The 19810-nt window shown below is 41.4% G+C and overlaps 1 protein-coding gene across 2 annotated transcripts in view; it reads right to left on the reverse strand.

Annotated features, from left to right (window-relative positions):
- Positions 1 to 19810, reverse strand: part of LOC122813787 (polymerase delta-interacting protein 2-like) — a 441156-nt gene that overhangs the window by 373723 nt on the left and 47623 nt on the right. The gene's annotated exons all lie outside the window — the stretch shown is intronic.

Consider the following 19810-nt stretch of genomic DNA (forward strand, 5'->3'; position numbering starts at 1 on the left):
GTCTCCCATGTGTAACTGTGGAGTACTCACAGGCACGAATGGCAATCTCAGCATGTTATACGTAGCCTCAACCGGACAGCTGGAAAGTCTAACATACCACAGATGTCCACACATATACTGATCCAGCAACCTGTGTGCAGTTTAATAGGCTACAGTGGCTAGAGACGTGACATCCACACCAGGTCGCATCACAGGTATGTTGACATGGTGCAGGGGTTGTACACAGCGGTCTGGACAATGATAACGTTAGAGGCCACTTGATAGCATGAGGCCTCACTGTGTAGCAGTAATACCCTGTCCCAGTACAGGAACATGCCCACACTCACGGGGTCGACAACACTATAACGCACACCCCATAGTGTTGAGGTGAGGACACTTGCCTATGTGGTCATCACCCTCACAGTACTGTGCACCCACACGACGCGACACAGAGAATGGACATGTACAGGTAGCCAGTATGGCTGAGACCAATGGCATCAACAGGGTAGCTGACTGCATCACCATGACAGGTTGGGATCCTGTGTGTTCTGTATGGTAGCATACACCCACACTCCATGCACCAGACAGCCATACATACACACACACACACACACACACACACACACACACACACACACACACACACACACTCTCTGTGGAGACCGACTGTCATACACATACGGATAGCTGATGTGTGTGATACGCACACCACACCTGCCTACGTCATGCTTTCCACACTGCAGTATGTACAGATGTCTACAACAGTGTTCAGGGGTGTGTCACAATTGGTATGTATTCCCCACCATATGTGGCATATATGGTCACACATGCAAACACACATGGCAGTACTGTGAATGATACACTTGCTATATGATGATACGTCTGACAGACATGCAGCAGTATTGGCTGCATTCTGTGTACCAACGCTATGTCCGGCAATTGTGCTGCTATATGCACATGGGAGGATGCAAGTGTTACAGGTGTCGAGTGACGTACAGTTGGTAACACCTGACCGCTGTGTAGGTATTATGTCTTCACCATAACAGTAACATAGCGTACTGTTTGCACATGTAATGGTATGATGGCGCATGACACACCTGTGAGCCGTACCCGGCGAACATCCTATTTATATACACATTAAATAAATTTATATAATATACGTATATGCAAGTGTACATGTCTATTTATACACATACATTAATTTATATAATATACGTATACTATATTTCCTCCTAAAACCTTGGTTCCTTTGCCAGTCTTCGCCAGTAATTTTCAGCTCTCTCTTGCCTATTCTCTGTACTTCTACTTGCAGTCACCCCTATCAACAAAATATTTTCTCCATTCTCTTGTTGCCTTAGTTGTTAGAATATCTCCTATTTTATGAATATAATATTCTGTACAGCTGTTACTGTCCTTAAGAATCTGCATTCAAAATCCTACACTTTCTATTTCTTGAATTTCCCCCTTGCATCATAATCACCATCACTTTCCACTTGAATTATAACCTTCTGCATGTACTATGTAAATGAGCATTAATTGTGTGGCTCTGAAGTATGTCTTCAATGCAGTAATCCTACACCATGTTCTAGTGGAAGGATAATTTTATCCCACTTAACTCTTGCCCTCTTTCCCTCCCAGATAATTTCCTTTAACTGTTAATTATTATCCACATCATCTCCTCAGACATAAAATATACCTGAACTGTATTTAAAACTAAAGGGACTAAAAATATTTTGACATCCTGTATCTTACTATCCGCATCCATAAACAAGAGCTTGCACTTTCTCAGTTTTTTCTATCGTTTGTTTAGTATCTTCCCACATAGTCTTAGCTGCCATAACAGAAGGCTTTTTAATCCATACTCCACAATTTTATCGTATCTCCATAAATACAGGTTTTGCGGAATCATTTCATGTGTGGGTACATAATTAATGGCTATAGACTTGAGATTAATTTTATATCCCACAAAAACTTGAAAAGGTCTCAAAAGTTTCCACAACACCGAAACATTTTCTGGCTTAATAAGGTAAAAAATATAATCTTCAAATAAAGCCAACTTTTCTTGATTACCATACCAATTACATCCTTGAATTTCTGAGTCCATTATTTTCTTTGCCAATTGCTCTAAAAAGGACACCCCTGCCTGGTTCCTCTATTCAGACACAACTTATCAGAGAGGAACCCTTCCACTTTAATTCTTGCCTCCAATCCTTCATGTATCATCCTACTTAACCTTATTATTGTAATTAGGAAATGCAAATGTTTGCATTACCTTACTCATAAAATCCCAGCTTATTCTGTAGAATACTTTCTCTGCATCAAGACCCACCAACAGCAGTAGTATTTTCTTACATTCTGCTTCCCTTTGGATCATCATTGCTCTATTAATGCTGTCAAATGTTTGCCACCCCTCGCCAAAACCACAATGATCCACATCTATAAATTTTGGCAACACCTTTGCCATTCTTAGCTAGTATAGACAAACACTTATCATTGCTTAAAATTTAAATGGGTCTATATGAAGCTGTGTCTGATGGGTCTTTACTGCCTTTAGGTATTACAACCACCACAACTTTCTTCCAAGATGTTGGTGCTGCCCCTCCTTTTAAAATAATGTTAAATAAAACCTTCCAGGTCTTTACCACTTTCTTCCCTCCTAACTTCTAAACTTACACAGGAATTTCATATGTTCCTGGAGACGGATTATACACCACTTTTTACCTCATCTCCTCCTATCTTAACTGTTAAGCCTCATCTAGCTCTAATCTTGGCATAATCAAGTCTTCCGTAAATATTTCCATATGCGCTCTTTCTTGATTTCAATTTTTTCTGCTTTATACAAACTTTCACAAAATTTCCAATATATCTCTACCACCTCTACAGGATCTCTGGTTATTTTTCTTGTAATACGTCCAAGTTTGGAGACAATCTTTTCACTTTCTGTTGCTTATGTTGTGCTATGTAGATATCATCAAAAACACATGGCTAACAGCAGGCTTTCTAATATTATCTAGAGCCTAATTTTCTCGTTAGCATTTTGTAGCTGCACCTCTTTTTGTTTTGACATACCCCTTATTCTACAAGACTTTAACCTTTATCACCCCCTCTAAATACTCCACATTACTTCTTAATCATCTCTCCTTCACTTTTATTTTCACCCTATTTTTAAACTCCATTTTTATTTTATCCCACTCACTAGGTCCAACTTCTGAAGAAAGTTCTATATTCCTTAATAACTGCTGAATAATTTTCAAACCCGTTCCTTAAATTCCTCCTTTTTAAGCAGCTACGTGGGACAGCTCCAATGTCTTACTTTTACTTCATTACTCTAGAATTTTAGTTTTTATTTGTGCATGATCTGAAACAGTTATTGAATGTGTGTTGAGCTTTCAATTAAATGCACATATTCCTGTGAAATATAATTTCTATCTTGTCTAGCCCTGTTATAACTTATGAATAATATTCAAATTCTCTGAGTTCCTACTACTGAACTCATGTTCTATACCAAATATTTTCACACATTTCTTCAGAAATCTACTCTCTTTTGTTATGTTTTCCCTTCTAGTTCTCCCAGACACATCCTCACTGTTGTAAATAAAATTACAGTCCCCACATAGAAGTAATATTCCTGCTGAAAGCTGATCATCTCCCCCATAATAGCAGTTTTTGGTGCTGAATATTTATCTTGAAATCCTAAACTTTACCAAATTCACATGTTCATTTCTTTCCAAATGCGTCTCCTGCAGCACTGCTATTTGCAATCTGCATTTCTTAACATAATTCAATACTCTTACCTTTTTGTCTATACCTGTAAGGCTATTTATGCACCAAGATAATATAGACAGTGTAGCCATTATGATAAGAATTTATTGTTCCCACACATTATAAAAAGTGGTCATATGTAATGGGTTTTTCCAACTTTTCTGTTATATGCACACATTGTTTACAGGCTGATCTTTTATACAATTGTTTATTGTAATTTCCACTTGAACTTGTTGCCACATTTTTCAAGACTTAAACACTCAAACAAGAAACTAAATACATTTTTCAGAACACCTCTATAACATACTAACTTAGAACAAACACACAAAAGTAAGTACATCTTCAAAACAAAAAAAAAATGAACCTTCCAGACAGGTGCAATTGCTCCGAATCAACAGCTGTACACAAAGGCATTTACCCAACCTAAAATTAAGGTTACTTATGCTAAAGCACATGTTACAGCCTGTGCTCCCACTTATTGATGTCCGTTTTTCCCCTCACAGGTGTGAAAAACAGCTGGTCTGCTTTCAGAAAGCATTAACTTTTAACCCTAAGAAAAAGTGTACTCGCTCTCTTTAAGGGTCTAGATTATTCGAATGAAAACTCACTTCAGCAAAACCAGTTTGAGCGACACATATTGAGCAAATGTCTCAAATATCGCAAAAGTGAATGGAGATCGCCATAGGGAATTCTTCCCTTTACTTCAATGGAGTGCGATCTTGGAGTTGATATATTTAAGTAGCAGGGGTGTGGGGGGTGCAGGGGGGCTTGCCCCCTGCATAAAACAGTGGGTTTTCATCTGTTAGGTTTTTTATTTTTGTTGCTCGATATTCTAGATATTCGCTCAATATGTGTCGCTCAAACGGGATTCGCTGAAGTGAGTTTTCAGTCCACTAATACAGACCCTCTCTTTAAATAAAACTAAATTACAGGTGTGCCACCCAACGTCCAACCGCATTTATATCCATACTGTACAAGTGCAGGTAAATGCGACTGGCCATTGTACAGACGGATGTTAAGAGAAGTCCAATACAATTTAAAGGGTGTTCACTTAACGTTCTATGAGCTAGATCCTATCCAGGAAATTAAGCAGCACGTGCCTGTATACACTGTTCTATGAAATGCATTAAAGTATTAAGGCTGCTAGAGAAATTTCTATTTCTTATTCACTCCCAATAATTTTGAACTTTGTTTTTCACTGAAATACTTACCCTTGTACCTTTAAATTTTGAATTTCTCTCAGCAAACAATCCTCAGAACTCTCATTAGTTGCCTGTACCTGCAGATAGTTCGTCTCCATGAAACTGTAGTCAGTAATGAGAGAAGAAAAAACGGCCAACAACTCTGCAGACACAGGAAGGAATCTTTGTCAGTTTCACTTAGCACAGTATGTACAACCGCTTTCAGCTGCTGACTTATGGATTCCTACTGAACATTTGCTAATGGAGAAAAGCAAGCTAATATAATTTGCATATGCAAGAAACTTAACACTTGGCTTTTACCCTTTTGTCTTATTTTTTAAGCCTACTCGCTTACAAAAATACTTGTTTATAGATTAAGCAAAGGGTATTAATCCAGACAGTCACCTCTGCAAAAATAAGACAACACCTCAACTCTACATATATAAAGCAGTGCATTTTTATACCCCATCCCCACCCCAACCGTTCAAGGTCACAGCATATTAACTTATACTTGCTTTGTCCAGACTTCTCTTACTACATTGTAATGTCTACATTTCCTTACAACTAAAAAAGTACTAGTTTGGTTAGGATCAACTATTTCTGCAACTATGATTGCATCTTTACGATTTACAGGTCTTAGCTGTTTTCGCATGGCCAGGTTTTGAGCCTTTCAATTAACAAATCCTGTTATGTAATAACAGTCCAGTTACCAAAACTGAAGCTTGAACTGCTTTTTGTTAACCAGCTGCAGGATTCTTTCCAGTTAGAGTTTTTTCTTCATCTTTTCTAGTTGATTTTTTCAGGTTCTCTGAAAATCTTCTTTGCTGGCATCCAGACCATGTACTTACTAGTAACTGAATTTTGCTAAAGTTGATAGAATTACTTGCTCTTATTTTCTGGTTTCTTTTTTCATACTGGGAGAGCCAAAATTAAGCTGTTGATCAGAGGAGTAGACATTTTGGAAGGTCCCCACCCAATTACTCTTAATATAACTTAGTGGATTTTGTATAAACTCTTTTGCACATGGTTACTTTTTGCCTTTGCTGACGTTAGTCACACTTATCCCCTCAGTCATGTCACCACAGGGGTAGCATAGGAATACATCCACGGACTTTAATGGACACAAAACTGCACAAGTGGGCAAATGTCCATTACAATCCATGGGGTCATTCCCATGCTAGCCATATGGCGAGGTCATCAAGGTATAAAGTCAGTTCCGTGGGTATGCTTTTGATGTTTACAAAGCATTTTATTGAAAAACAACAACCAACAAATAGGAATTTTAGGGAGGAATGGTCTTGTAATACTATGGTCAGCAAATGCAATGAGACATACCTGAACTGTTCAGGGACATTTAAAAATATATCTCATACTATAAACAGTATATAGCACAAGTATTTTCCCTTCAAAAGTTTGAAAAGGTTTGTTTATCCAGTTTAGATACGTTGGTTTATGACTGCTTTCAAATGTTAGTCTGCCAGATTGGATCCACAATTAGCAACTACTGAAACTGCAGCAGACTCCAATTTGTCAAATAAAAGAATCTTTTTCACTTCCTTTTTCACAAGTCATGAATTTAAGTGTTTTTGCAAGGGTACATCTTCCCTGTATCCCCATAACTCTAACACAAATTAATTCCTAAACTACTCAACCTAGAGGGTAAGGTAAACGTATCCATAATTTGTCAATCTTGAAGTTACGAAAAGAGCACTGTTCATTGAAACAGCAGTTAACTACTTATAAATGATAAGACTTAAGTCAATAAGTTATATGACAACTTACAAAATGTAGGGCATGTGCAATTTTCTTGGGCCAGGCAAATTATAAAATTGCAGTCAACTAAACTTAGCAAATGTTATTCCTAACTTACAACTAGGGTACATATAAAACATTTTAAAAAGGCATATTACAGAATGGGCAACCTATACATTAAACCTTGATTGGAGAATGAACGTTCTCCAGCAGGGTGTTAAACAGAAGGTAATGCCTGCTGAAAATGAGTCCGTCTCTTCACAGCAGTATATTAAGCTGACGTGGAGTTCGGACTGTAAGCAAGCCAAAGGCTATTATTTTAGAGTTGCTAAGTGACACTTTTGTGGAGTAGCAAATGTAAAATTAAAACAAACAGAAAATTAAAATAAAAAATTTGAAAAATGTATGCCTGTTTATGTGTGTGTGTGAGAGTATGAGTGCAAGAAAGTGAGATTCATCGGCGAGGGTCCAGGGGGGTATCTGGGTGATATGATCTAATCAGACACCATGCTGCTTTTGGAAAAGAAGGTTGTCGGTACTTATTCACTGTGCCAGTTATCGGTTGATTTTCTCTAGAAGTTTCTCTAAGATGGGGAGAATGGAGATTGGTCTATAACTGAGAAGCTTTGCAGGGTTTGCTCACTTTGGGAAAAGGGTAATCATAACTATTTTCCAGTTGTTAGGGATACTGTCTTAGGATAGAAGGTTCAGACTCATATGTTTTTGATTTGTTAACTCATTTGAATTTAGATCATTAGAAGTGAAATGTGTACTGATGTACAAGTATTGTCTACAAATGGTTTTGTAAGATATGCTCCCGTATACTGCTAAAAGATGTTTGCCAGTTTTGCATTTTCTTTTAACTGTCCCAATTTACTAAAATTCAGTTCTTTACAATTTTTGGTTTTAAAGGCTGATGGTGATTCAAGGGTTAAAAGCAGGACAACATTTGATCTAAAATTAATAATCGAGAAGGATGCAACAAAAGCAATCTCCAGTAAGATGCAGATGGCATAACTGCAGGGTCTGACTAGTTTCCTTGCTAGTCACTTTCAAGTCAAGCTGTCTCTGTTCCAGGGTCAATCCCCATCAAAGCAACTCTGGCCTGGGGGAAAAAAAAGAGATCCCAAAGACATGACTGACAAATCATTACTATAAGGTCATAGACACACACACACACACACACACACACACACACACACACACACGACAAAACTGGGAGAACAATGGATGCCTCAACATCCCTCAACATGTGAAGTTCTCTGACTCAAAAACTTTTGCATGAGGTCGTCTCTGGAGGAGAAAGGAACAGCTTCCGGGAGATTGAGAGAGCCAGTGATGGGACCTGACTGGCTAGTTGGGTGAGAAAGGACAGAAGGACTGGAGAAGGTGGCAACAAGAAGAGAAAAGACAGACTTGGATGGGTAATGGAGGGGAATAAAGGCAGGGGTTTCCAGTGTACAGGCAAGAGGTGTGGCAAAGAATAAGGTAAAATGGGAGATACAGCCATCACAGGCAGGACACGAAAAAGGAAGCCATTGTGAAGGGACACACACACAACACTGACAACTGATGAAGAATACAGAGGCAAGTAGTAGCTGTACAGTGGCCACCACCACAAGAACAGCAAAAGGAAACTGAACAGCATTCAGAAAGACTGGAGGACAGAAGAGTTTGAAGGGCTTGTAAAAAAAGTTACAGATGGGAAAGAGTCAGATGCATCTCAAATCAGTGAGGCAACCTGCCCTGACAATGAAGGACTGTGGATAATGGAAACTGAAGGGGGTTACAGACAAGAAGGGTAGGGACACTGTAGGAAGTGAAGGATGTGAATGCCAGTGTAGGGAATAAAGAGGTGGTCTACCATAGGGATTAAATGGCAGTCTTATCAAGGAGACCATATTACAGTCAACCCAGTCTTACAGCTCGAATGTAATAAGATGTGGGAGCAAGCGACCAAGATGGTCATCAAGGAGAAGGGGTGGATGAGGGTTGTGGTAAATGTAAGCATCCAAAAAATGCGAGAGAACACACATGAGGTGGTAGCAAACAGGACCAGAAAGGTGGTAGAAACACCAAAGGAAGAGGAAAACCACACTACAGTGGAGAAAATATGATCAAAATGGTGGGTAAGTACCTGGGATGTTAATTAACAAGAAGTGATGGGGGATGCTGGAAAATCAATACAGTTTAGAAACTATCAAACATCAAGGGAGCAGGATGACATACAAAGATAGATACACCCACACCAAAGGAGTGAAGGGAAGAACACCACAGTTATGAGGGATTTGCAATTGCCAGAAGTATACTGGGATATTTCCCTTTCTGCCCTGCTGCTCAGAATAAGAGCTGCCAGATTTCTTAGACCATGAGACATTCAGTCAACTAATACAATACACCACTAGAAAGGAGAGAATCCTAGATGGGATCTCAACCAATGTGGAAGAGGTCTGGTTTATAAAAGGTAAAAAGTGCCATTATGCAACAATAATCATGCCATATTTTGGTAACTGCAAAGACAATGGTGTGGGACCTTAAAGGAATAGATTATGATGAGCTGGGAGAAGACACTTAACGTTAGTTAAGGGGACTGGAAATAAAACTCAAAATGAGGGAATAAAAAAATCCATGGAAAAAAGATCTGGTATGCAGTACTTAAGGGTTGCTGGCAATGACCTGATAGAGGCGAGAGAGGAGGCCAATGTAGCTACATAGAAAGGTGAGGTTAGCAATTATGCCAAAACACAGGGCATAACAAGGGGGAAAGGAAGGCACAATACAAGGAGGCAACCATTACACCAACAAAGGGATGGAAGGGTGTCAAAAAAGTAAGCTGAAAGGGAGGTGGGAAAAAGTTAGAGAGGGAAACGGAGATTTCCTTCTTTCTGCTATATTGCTAAAGAAGAAAGACACTTGGCTAGACGGAGCAAATGTAGCTGACACACACAGTGAGAAGGAAGGAACTGGTCTTCCTAAAGAAAGAAAAAACACAGTCAACAGTTGTGCATCAAGGGTCCCCCAGGCATCTGGTGAATGAGGTGGCAGATCTCTCGACAGCAGTTCTCAATAAAACAGAGGAACAGGAAAAGTCCAGTGACTGCAGGTGTATTAGCCTAACAATCATGGCAGGAAAGTCACAGACAGAATCTTGGAGGAAAGGCCATTTTACTTTTCTACAGTGCAACAACCGCTGATATAACAATAAATAAGAGCTTGTGATGAGAAGTATCCATCAAACTTAATTCAGTTTTATGTTGATGTGGGTTACAGGAGAACCTGTGAAGGATGAACTGTTAGATAAAGACTACCTGGACTTCGCAAAGGTGAAGGGCTGGATTTAGAATGAGGAACTGTTCCATTTGTTATCAATGCATACGATTTTTAGGTACTTCTTGTTTGTAATGCTGGTACTGTGAGTCCGTGGATCTGATAAGACTGAAGCAGCAGTGGTTTTCAACCACCAAGTCCCTTTCTGTTTGGGTGTTGCTACTACTCTCTGCTTCAACTACGCTTCTTTTCTTTTAAGTTTTTGCTTTTTTTTAGCTGCATTACTTTGCTCCATTACTTTTATAGAGACCTTTGATCATTCCCCAAAACTTCAAAACTTACCAAGTCTGTTTCTCATACTTTCTACTCCACTTTTGTCAGCTCTTCTGCAAATCTCAAAGAAGTTAAAGTGTCCCTTCTACAGTGTCATGCTGCATGGCACAGCGTCACACCCCTTGCTGGAATCCTAGAATTTCCCCTTCTTAGTTTACCACCTTAAATGCAGCTTGGGTGATAAAGAACGTGGCAAAGCGATATGTAGACAAACTAAAGCAAAAATGCATACCCTTTGGGAGAATGTTGTGACAAACTTGTTTCTGGGACTGAACCACTGTAAGACTACCCAAATCATCTCCCATGGGATCCTGTCACATGCTTTCTCCAAGTCAAGAATAACCAGTTAGACTCTTTCCTCATCTCCAGCATCTTCTCAACTATCGGTCTCACTGCAAATGTCGAGTCAGTTGTGCTGCATCCTGATCCGAATCTGAACTGCTCATCTCCAATCTTACTTTCTGCCAGTCAGCGTATAGGTTCATAGGTTGGTACTGGGCTATCTGCCCAAAGGCATATATTAGCCCAGCCACGTTGTGCGGTATTCACCGCCCCTTTAGTAGTTCCCTAGACCCTTGTACTAGCAGCTAGTACCCTTGGCCTTTATCTAGTAGTGCTGTTGGTGTGATTCCCCGGTGTGAACTTTATGTTACCCATCCACTCATCAACAAGATTCCTCTTGAACAGTGATAGTGAGGGGTTCTGTCTTATGTAGATCGGGACCCTGTATATTCTTTTATCTGTTATCAATCACCCTTTCCTGAGCTTTCATGCAATGTGACAGGAGTTTGAAGCCTCTGTGCTGCTCACAGTTGTGAATGTACCCTTCATTCTTGAACATTGGCATTAGTATGCTTATTCTCCAGTCTTCTGGGATATGCCTTTCACTCTGCACTGCTACGAGTACCCTCAGGAGCCATTTCTCCCCTATGTCACCCAGCATCTTTATCATATCTGCTGTGAACTCATCTGTGCCTGCTGCTTTCCCCAACTTCATTTTACTTAGTGCTGTTCTTACTTCCTCTATGGCAAACTCCTCCTCTTCTCTCACTGTAGGCTGTGCCTGGGACAGTACAGCTTCTGTGGCATTTTCTTCATTCAGAAGCTGCTGAAGTGCCACTGATGTCCTGTGGACTGGTCAGCAGGTTGTTGCTGCATCCTTTATGGAGGCTATATTCTTTTTCTGTCTTTGCCATGTAACTTAATAGTTCTTTTGTGCTATCTACTGACTTACTTTCCAAAAGATGGTAAAATGCCTCTGATACCTTGTTCTGCTATTGCATCTGCTCTCTTAGCCTCTGTCAGCCAACCAGCATTCCTTCCTAGCCTGGTCTGTCTTTTCCATCTCCCAATTATTCTTGCATACTTACATTATATGACTTCCTGAACTTCTGCATTCCACCACCAGCTTTCTTTATGCATCTTATTTCCAAACCTAGCTTGGCCACATATCCTTTCTGTGGTCCTCTTACATGCTGTTTTGAGATGCTGCCATTCTTCTTCAGCACCACCTCTCCAGTCAACTTCCAAGTCTTCAGCCTGGTCTCTGCTGATCTTACAGCCTTCTCTGACCACTGCTTACAGCTGATTTGGCAACCAGTGGTTTGCGGTATGGCCTGACTGTTTCACTGGAGATGATGTTGCAATCTCGGATTCTAACCCAGTGCCCTTTCCATACTAAGAGGAAGTCTACCAGAGTTGCATGTTGGCCACTATTGTATGTGATCTTGTGACTGTCTCTTTCTGAACCATGCACTGGTTACTATCAAGCCATTTGTCAGACAGAAGTCTAGAATAGCCTCTCCTTCTTTATTACTGTTGCCCCCTCCATGTGGACCCAAGCAGTCCTTGTATCCTGTTCTGTTTGTCCCAATATGTACATTCACATCACTCAACACTAATTCATGTTGTCCTGCTTTATCTAGTAGGTCCTGCAACTGCTGTCTGAATCCACTCTTTTCCTCACTATCATAACCCTGCTGTGGGGTATAGGTTGTGATTATGAATACTGCCCTATAATTAGGCTGGAGTCCGAGTACCATGAGTCTGTCACTGACTCTGATGACATCCCTCATTGCCTTCTGCAGCCTTTCCCTCATCACAGTTCTCTCATCATTGCTAGCCTGTCGTCCTCAAGTAGTAGATTCTGGATCCCAAGCCAAGTGGTTTTTCTGCACTGCCCTTCCATCTTGGATCCTAGATACACAGGATGACCAGCCTTCTCCTTACTATCATATCATATCATCTACTTCCAAGCTCGATCCTCTCAGTGAACATACAACAGTGTAGCAATTCTTAGTTTATGTTTGGCAGGTTGATTGCATTTATGTCCCGCTTTCACTTAACAGAGCTATCCCAGGTAAGTAGAAAAAAAATGACTGACTTCAGCAACTGGCTTAGCTTCTGGTGTCACAACAAGGGGATCCATTATCTGTCAGCCTAGAGAGACATGACTGACAAGCAATGATGCTTTGCCAGAGAGTCAAAGGCTACAATGTTTTTCATACGTTTTGAGCCCCCTCAGCTCAGGATAAAACAAAGGAAGGAGGTGTCTCAAGTGTTCATAATGGACAAGCACGCTGCTAGACTGGTCCAACAACATGATTTGCTTGAGATGCTCTATGCCTAACTAACCACATGTGTGACTCCCTATCATATCCTTGCTGGCTACAGATCTCCTAACATTAGTTTGGAAAACCACACCTCCTACTTAAACTTACTCGAATCTGTTAAGATTCAGCCAAACACCATACTTATGAGGGGACGTCAACTACCCGCCCATAAACTGGAATACTTATACTACCCATAATTCACTTTCTCAGAGGTTTTTGGACTTTGTTTATGCAAACACCCTGCAGCAAACAGTTAGCGCCACAACTAGAGGTACAAATATCTTAGACCTAGTACTCAAACATGGGGGGGATGCTGCTCCTTCCTATGCATTAACTTCTCCCTGGTTAGATGTGACCACAAAATTATCTTCTTTAGTATTAAAACTAACCTAGAAAACCCATCAAACTCCAAACCTGTTACGAACTTGGCTAAGGCCAATTATCTCAAACTAAGTGACAGCTTATTAAACTTCCAAGCCCCTCCGGACCCAGATGACACTGAGGCCTACTCAGAGCTGTACATAAAAGTACTGTACAATCACATTCATAGTGCATAGAGGAAGCAGTACCTGTCCAAGTCAAACCTATGATTACTGGAAAAATAAAACCACCCTGGTTGACCCCTAGCATCAATACACTACTCAAAAAAGAAAAAAATCCTCTCCAAACCCAATAAGAAACAGACAGAAAACACTCACCAGTCTAAACAAACAAATCAGAGAGCTGGTCAAATCTGCCACAGCAAACTATGAGGCAAAGACGGCCTCCTCCAAGGTGAAAGATGGCCATAAAGTTGTTTTTTTCTTTTTTGCAATTACGGTCGTAACCAAAGCGGAAACCCTCAGCAATATGCAGAGTTAATCTTGAAAAGCAACACTTACACTCAGCCTGAAATTATAACAAACCTGCTGGCCAACAAGTTCAGTTCAATCTCCCCGCCCATCACCTCCTACCACATCCAAAGAAATACTCACAACCATCCTCCTACTGCTCAGAGGGAACAGATCCTTAGTAAGCTCGCTAAAGCCAAAAACCTATCCTCTATAGGTCCTGGCAACATTCCAGGATGCTTCTTAAATTGCTTATAACTGAATTTAATTTGGCCACTAGAAACCTTTAACCACAGCCTCTGCATGGGTTTTGTCCTAGAGGAATAGAGGACTGCAACAGTTGTCGCTCTGCACAACGGGGTGCCTATCAACTGACCCAGGGAACTACAGACCCATAAGCTTTACCAGTCTTATCTGCAAGGCCATGGAGAGAATTATTATGGACCTGATCAATAATGACAAAGGAACTAGCCAAACACTGGATCAGACCCAAATTTGGCTTTGTCAAAGGAAGGTCTTGCCTGCACAATCTGGTGAACTTCTTCAAGAAAGTCACCAGGGCCATGGATGAAGGCAAATCGGTACACACCGCTTATCTAGACCTGGTCAAAGCTTTTGACACAATCCCCCACTCGGGGATCATAGATAAACGTACTGAGTTAAGCATAAATCCCTACATCGTCAGATGGACAGCCAAATGGCTCACTGACAGCACAAGTTATCCAGATGGATTTCTTTTCAGATGTGGATTCACCTATTAGCTCTCTTGTTTTGTACACATTTCTCAAGTGAAGACCAATGTTGGGGGCCTCTGGCTCACCAAGATCGCCAATGACTGTAATCTAGGAGCAATCACTGAATCCCCAAATGATATTGACATCCTAAAAATGAGAAATGACTGGTGCCAGAAAGTACAGTTGTGTACACTTACCATAAATGTAGAGGTTCGAGTGTATTCACTGTTGCAGTCATCACATTTGGGTTATCTGCTTGCAGTAGCCCTCAGTCGGCCTGATTATCAAAGTCTTGGGTCCTGCATCGGTTGCTCTCTCATCTTCTGTGATGTCAGGTAGTCAGGGGTATAAAGCATGTAGCCGATGGCATTACATCAGTTTTTCTTGCCCCAGATGTCAGGTGCCCCCCTTAATGGGAAGCAATTAAATATAAATATACAAGGTTATACCTCCAACAAAAAAGCAAATACACAAGAAAGCTTTTAAGTATAGTAAAGGAGAATAGAGGTATAGCCAAAAGTCATCAGGGGCTGGAGGGAGGGTAACCAGGACTGCAACAGTGAATACACTCGAACAACTACATTTACGGTTTGAGCATGACATCCAACACTTGTTTACTGAGGGATGGTAATGGAGAGATTAGGTAATTAGCCAGGCTGCCAGGTTCAGGGTTCGAAGCTGGGGGTGCAGAATCTGGTTCTCCTGCTGAGACAGCAGGGTAGGGGTCTGAGGTAGGTGCCATGGGGCCAGCTGTGACACACTGCGCAGGAGGGGGCAGTGTTGGCGTGGCCAGTCTGGTGCAATCAGTATCATCCTTGGTTTGTCCTGTTTGATCTTTAGTAGTACTTTGGAGAGGAAAGGGAGAGGAGGAAAGGCATAAACTGATAGATTTTTCCAGCTGAATGACAGAGCATCCACTTTCCAAGCTTGCTTATGGGGAGTCCTTGTGCAGAATTTGTCCAATTGGCAGTTCTGGGGGAAGGCAAACCGGTCTATATCTGGGATCCCCCATTTGTTGATTAGCATGTTGAAAATCTTTGGTTCCAGTTTCCACTCGTGTAGGTCCATGAGATTTATGCTTAGTTCATCTGCCAGTGTATTTAGTTTTCCTGGCAGGAATTGAGCCTGTAGATGAACATGGTAGCTCAAGGCTGTGTTCCACAGAGCCATGGCTAGTCTGCACTGGGGGTAAGAACGGGTACCCCCTGCTTGTTTATGCACCACATAACAGTGGTGTTTTCCGTCTTTACCATTAATTGTCCTGGAAGAATGTGGTCCTTGAAGCCTGTCAGAGCATTCTGTACAGCTAACATTTCTTTTTGATTGATATGCAGGTGCATTTGACTTGGGTTCCATTTGCCCTGAATTCACTTCCCTGCCAGGTGATCCCTCCATGCATAGTCTGATGCGTCTGTTGTCAGGGTTTGGACGGCATGGGGTAGAGTAAATGGTAGTCTCTTGTTTTGGTGGCAAGCCTCTGCCCACCAAAGAAATTCTAACCATAGGCAAGGTATGACAGGAATCATTCCAGATCCTGAAAATGTTGACACCATAGACTTTTTAGATACCAGTGTAGTTTCCTCATATGCAGTTTTGCATATGGAATTAGTAGAATGCACAAGAGGCTATGAACCCCAAGGCTTGCAGTATTTGCCTTGCAGATAGCTGGGTTTTTGTGGCCACTAGTTTGAAGTAAGTTGTCAAATGAATTTGTTTCCCTGGCATGAGGAAAGCCATCTGGGAAGTTGTGTTTAAGCTTGCTCCCAGGAATATAATTTGTTGACAGGGTACCAGCTGTGATTTCTTTTCGTTTATGGTATACCCCAGACAAGTTAACACATTTTGTACAAATGCCAGATGATTCAGAAGTATGTCCTGGCTTTCTGCCTGAATTAGACAATCGTCCAGGTATGGGTATATTTGATTATTTCTTTGCCTGCAAAATGCAATGACTGGAGCTAGGCACTTTGTGAATACCCTGGGTGCAGTAGATAAGCCAAAGGGCAATGCAGAGAACTGATAAGTGTATGGAGCCTGCTTTGAAGCGTAGGTATTTTCTGCAAGATTCCCTGATTGGGATGTGCAGGTAGGCTTCCTTTAAATCCAGTGTTGCCAACCAGGCATCTTTGCCTATCATGGAAAGCAACTGGTGAAGAGTTAGCATCTTGAATTTTGGAATTACCAAAAAGGTGTTTAGGATAGACAGGTCCAGGATAGGACGTCACGAGTTGTCTTTTCTGGGTACCAGGAAAGATCCGAGTAGAAACCTTGTCCCTTTTCCTCTTCTGGTACAATATGAATAGCCTTTAATCTTAAGAGAGACAGTACTTGCTTTTGATCCACTGCCCACTGATTTGGGGGTAGATCTGGCCAACAGTTTGGGGTTGGTAATGTGTGGAAGTGAAATCTGTATCCTTGGGAAACTGTTTAAAACCCATTTGTCCTGGGTAAGGAGTTCCCAGTTTTTTGCTTGCAGAGCAATCTTTTCCCCTACAGGAGCAGTCAGTTGAGAAGTGCTTGAAAGTTTTAAAGTTAAGTCATTGAGACAGCTTACCATAGGGGGAGTCTTACTACTCCCTGATTTGGAAGTGGGAGCCCCTTACTGCTTAGTTCTGTGCATACCCTGGGACTGGAGCCTGGGTGTTCTGCTGGTTCTGGGTTTGAACTGAGAAGGCCTGGAAGAGACAGGAAAGGACCAGTTTTTTGAGGGCCAATGCCTACTAAATCAAGGAGGCTGCACTTGTAAGAAATCTTTAACAGTCTGCATAGATTTCGCTTTTTCCTCCATCTTTTTAAGAACTTCTTCTGCTTTGTCGCCAAACAGGCAGTCCTGATTTAAGGGAGCATCCAGCAATTTAGTTTTAACATGATCTGGCAAAGATTGCTCCTTAAGCCAAGCATGCCTTCTAAGTACAGACCCAGTGACAGCAGCCCTGCAAGACGCCTCTAGTGAATCAAAACCACATTGCAAAGTAGGTTTTCCAACCTGTTCCGTAGAATGCATTAAATCCTGTAAATCCTTATTTTCAGCACAATCAGGAATCAACATAATTTTCTGTTTGAGCAATCCAATAATATGCTGCTGATACTTTAACATATGAAACTGGCAATTTAAGGCTCTGATGGCCAAGGTTGCAGAGGTGTATACCTTCTTACCCCATCTATCCAGGGCCCTGGAATCTCTATCAGAGGGGGTAGGATTTTTGGCAGTAGTAGCCTTAATGCCCTTGGGTCCCTGTAAAATGGTCACAGGATCTGCAGTAGGATTTTTAAAAAGGAACTTGTGAGAATCAGGAACCCTGTAATATCTATCAGGTTTTCTGGGAGCAGGAGGTAAAGAGTCAGGGGCCAAGCTAGATTCCGAAAACGCATTGTCAACAATGTCCAGCACAGGAGGGATAGCTAAAGGCCTGTGTTGGGGCAAGAGTAAGAAATCTCGAAGTCTCTTTTTAGAATCAGAGAAATCCTGGCTTTCCCAGTGAAAATACTCCCTAAGAGTATGTAAGGTTTCACCAAAAGAAAAATCCTCTGGGGGAGAAGCAGAGGGAATAGAGTCCTCTGCATCAGAATCCTCACAGGTAGATAAGGGTAAATCCTGGTCATCAGAGGAGACAGAAATTTCAGAATCCTGGTCAGAAGTATCATAAGCAAATTCAGTCCTATGTCTCAGAGGGGGAAGGTTGGCTTCCCCTGATTAAAGTAATAAGGTCTTCAGCCATTCTTATCATTTATTTTTTTAGGCATAGAGGCCTGACCATGCGGTCTGGGCATCAGTTTCCTAGGCATGGTTCGAGTTTTAGGCCTAGAAGAAGAAGATGGTGTAAGTTTAATATGCAAGTCACTAGGCCTGAATACACCCTCAGAAGCTGGTGCCTGCACAGCAGCTCCAGACCCATGCAAGGTAGAGACATCCGTAGGTTCCACAGTTGAAGCATCTCGCGGCATACCGGACTCCAAATGGGTCTCAGTACAAGCCTGAGAATCTGAAGTAGCAGGTATCAGGGGCTGCGAAAGCACCTCACTAAATACCGGTGAACTGGTGACTAGCTTAGGAGAAGCATAGTTGGCAGCTGTGGACCTAGGCGGCCTGTCTCTGTCTTTATCTTTGTGTTTTTTCGGAATGTCGGTAGTCGGGTGGCTTACCGAAGACATAACTGGATAATTGAACCGAGTACCAAAATATTTAGAAGCGAAAATGTACCGACGACAAATAGTTTGTGGTTTAAATAAGGCACAAAACTGACAGCGAGGTACGTCGTGGTCAGGGCCTAGGCAAGGAATACAGTACGAATGAAAATCTTTATGAGGTATTTGCTTTCCACAAGAAATACAATTATTGGCTTTTACTGACATCAGTTTAGAGCAAGAAAAAGTTTCCCCAATGGGGTACTTAGCTTTAGTTGAAGACTTTGGTTCTGAAACTCGAAAACGAAAATTTCAGGAGTCGACCGACCGGCACTTGCGAACTGCTTCTGCTTCGGGCACCACACGGCAAGAAAGACTGATGTAATGGCGTCGGCTGAATGCTTTATACCCCTGACTACCTGACGTCACGGAAGATGAGACGGCAACCGACGCAGGACCCAGGACTTTGAAAATCAGGCCTACTGAGGGCAGATAACCCAGATGTGATGACTGCAACAGTGAAACACAAAGAACATCCACAGTCTGGGACTAAATGCTAAAGCTAAAAAAAAAAAAAATGCATAATCATGCCCTTTGGTAAATCGGCTATCCCTGCAAATATATAATATTGATAGTACACTCCTAAATGTAGACCTGGTGGCAAGGGACCTTAGAACACAGATAGAGAGTAACCTAAACTTTGACCACCAGGTAGCTAAGGTAGTAAGGAAATCCTTCTGTGTGGCTCAACTTATAAGTAAAGGCATGGCATCAAGCTCAAAGGAAGTCATAGCACTATTGCACTCGGCCCTCATCAGGCCCATAATCAAGTGCAATGCTTCCTTCTGCGTGTACCTAACCAGGCACTTAATACCAACTGGAGCAGACCCAGAGGTTTCTCACTAAAAGGTTTCTCACTAAAAAAATACAAAGTTTAACATACGTCTTATGGAGACTGACTAAAGGCTCTATCTCTTTACTTCGTCTCGTATTGTTTATTGAGTGGGATCTTATCTGACCTACAAGATGTTCTCTGATCCAGTCCTGATTAGTGTTACATATTCACAAGAAAAATTATATGAGGGTTACATGGGTCTGGACCTTACTTATGATTCTAACAGAACTTGCTAGAGAGAGTCGTATTCTAAAGGCTATCTCACCTATGGAATAAACTTCCTATCTTCGCAAAATTAAACCCGCCCCTTACTCTCTTCAAAAAGAACTTGGACAAATGG

The sequence above is a fragment of the Protopterus annectens genome, chromosome 10.part0 (assembly GCF_019279795.1).
Source record: "Protopterus annectens isolate FY-2018-M chromosome 10.part0, PAN1.0, whole genome shotgun sequence".
Classification (NCBI taxonomy): domain Eukaryota; kingdom Metazoa; phylum Chordata; order Ceratodontiformes; family Protopteridae; genus Protopterus; species Protopterus annectens.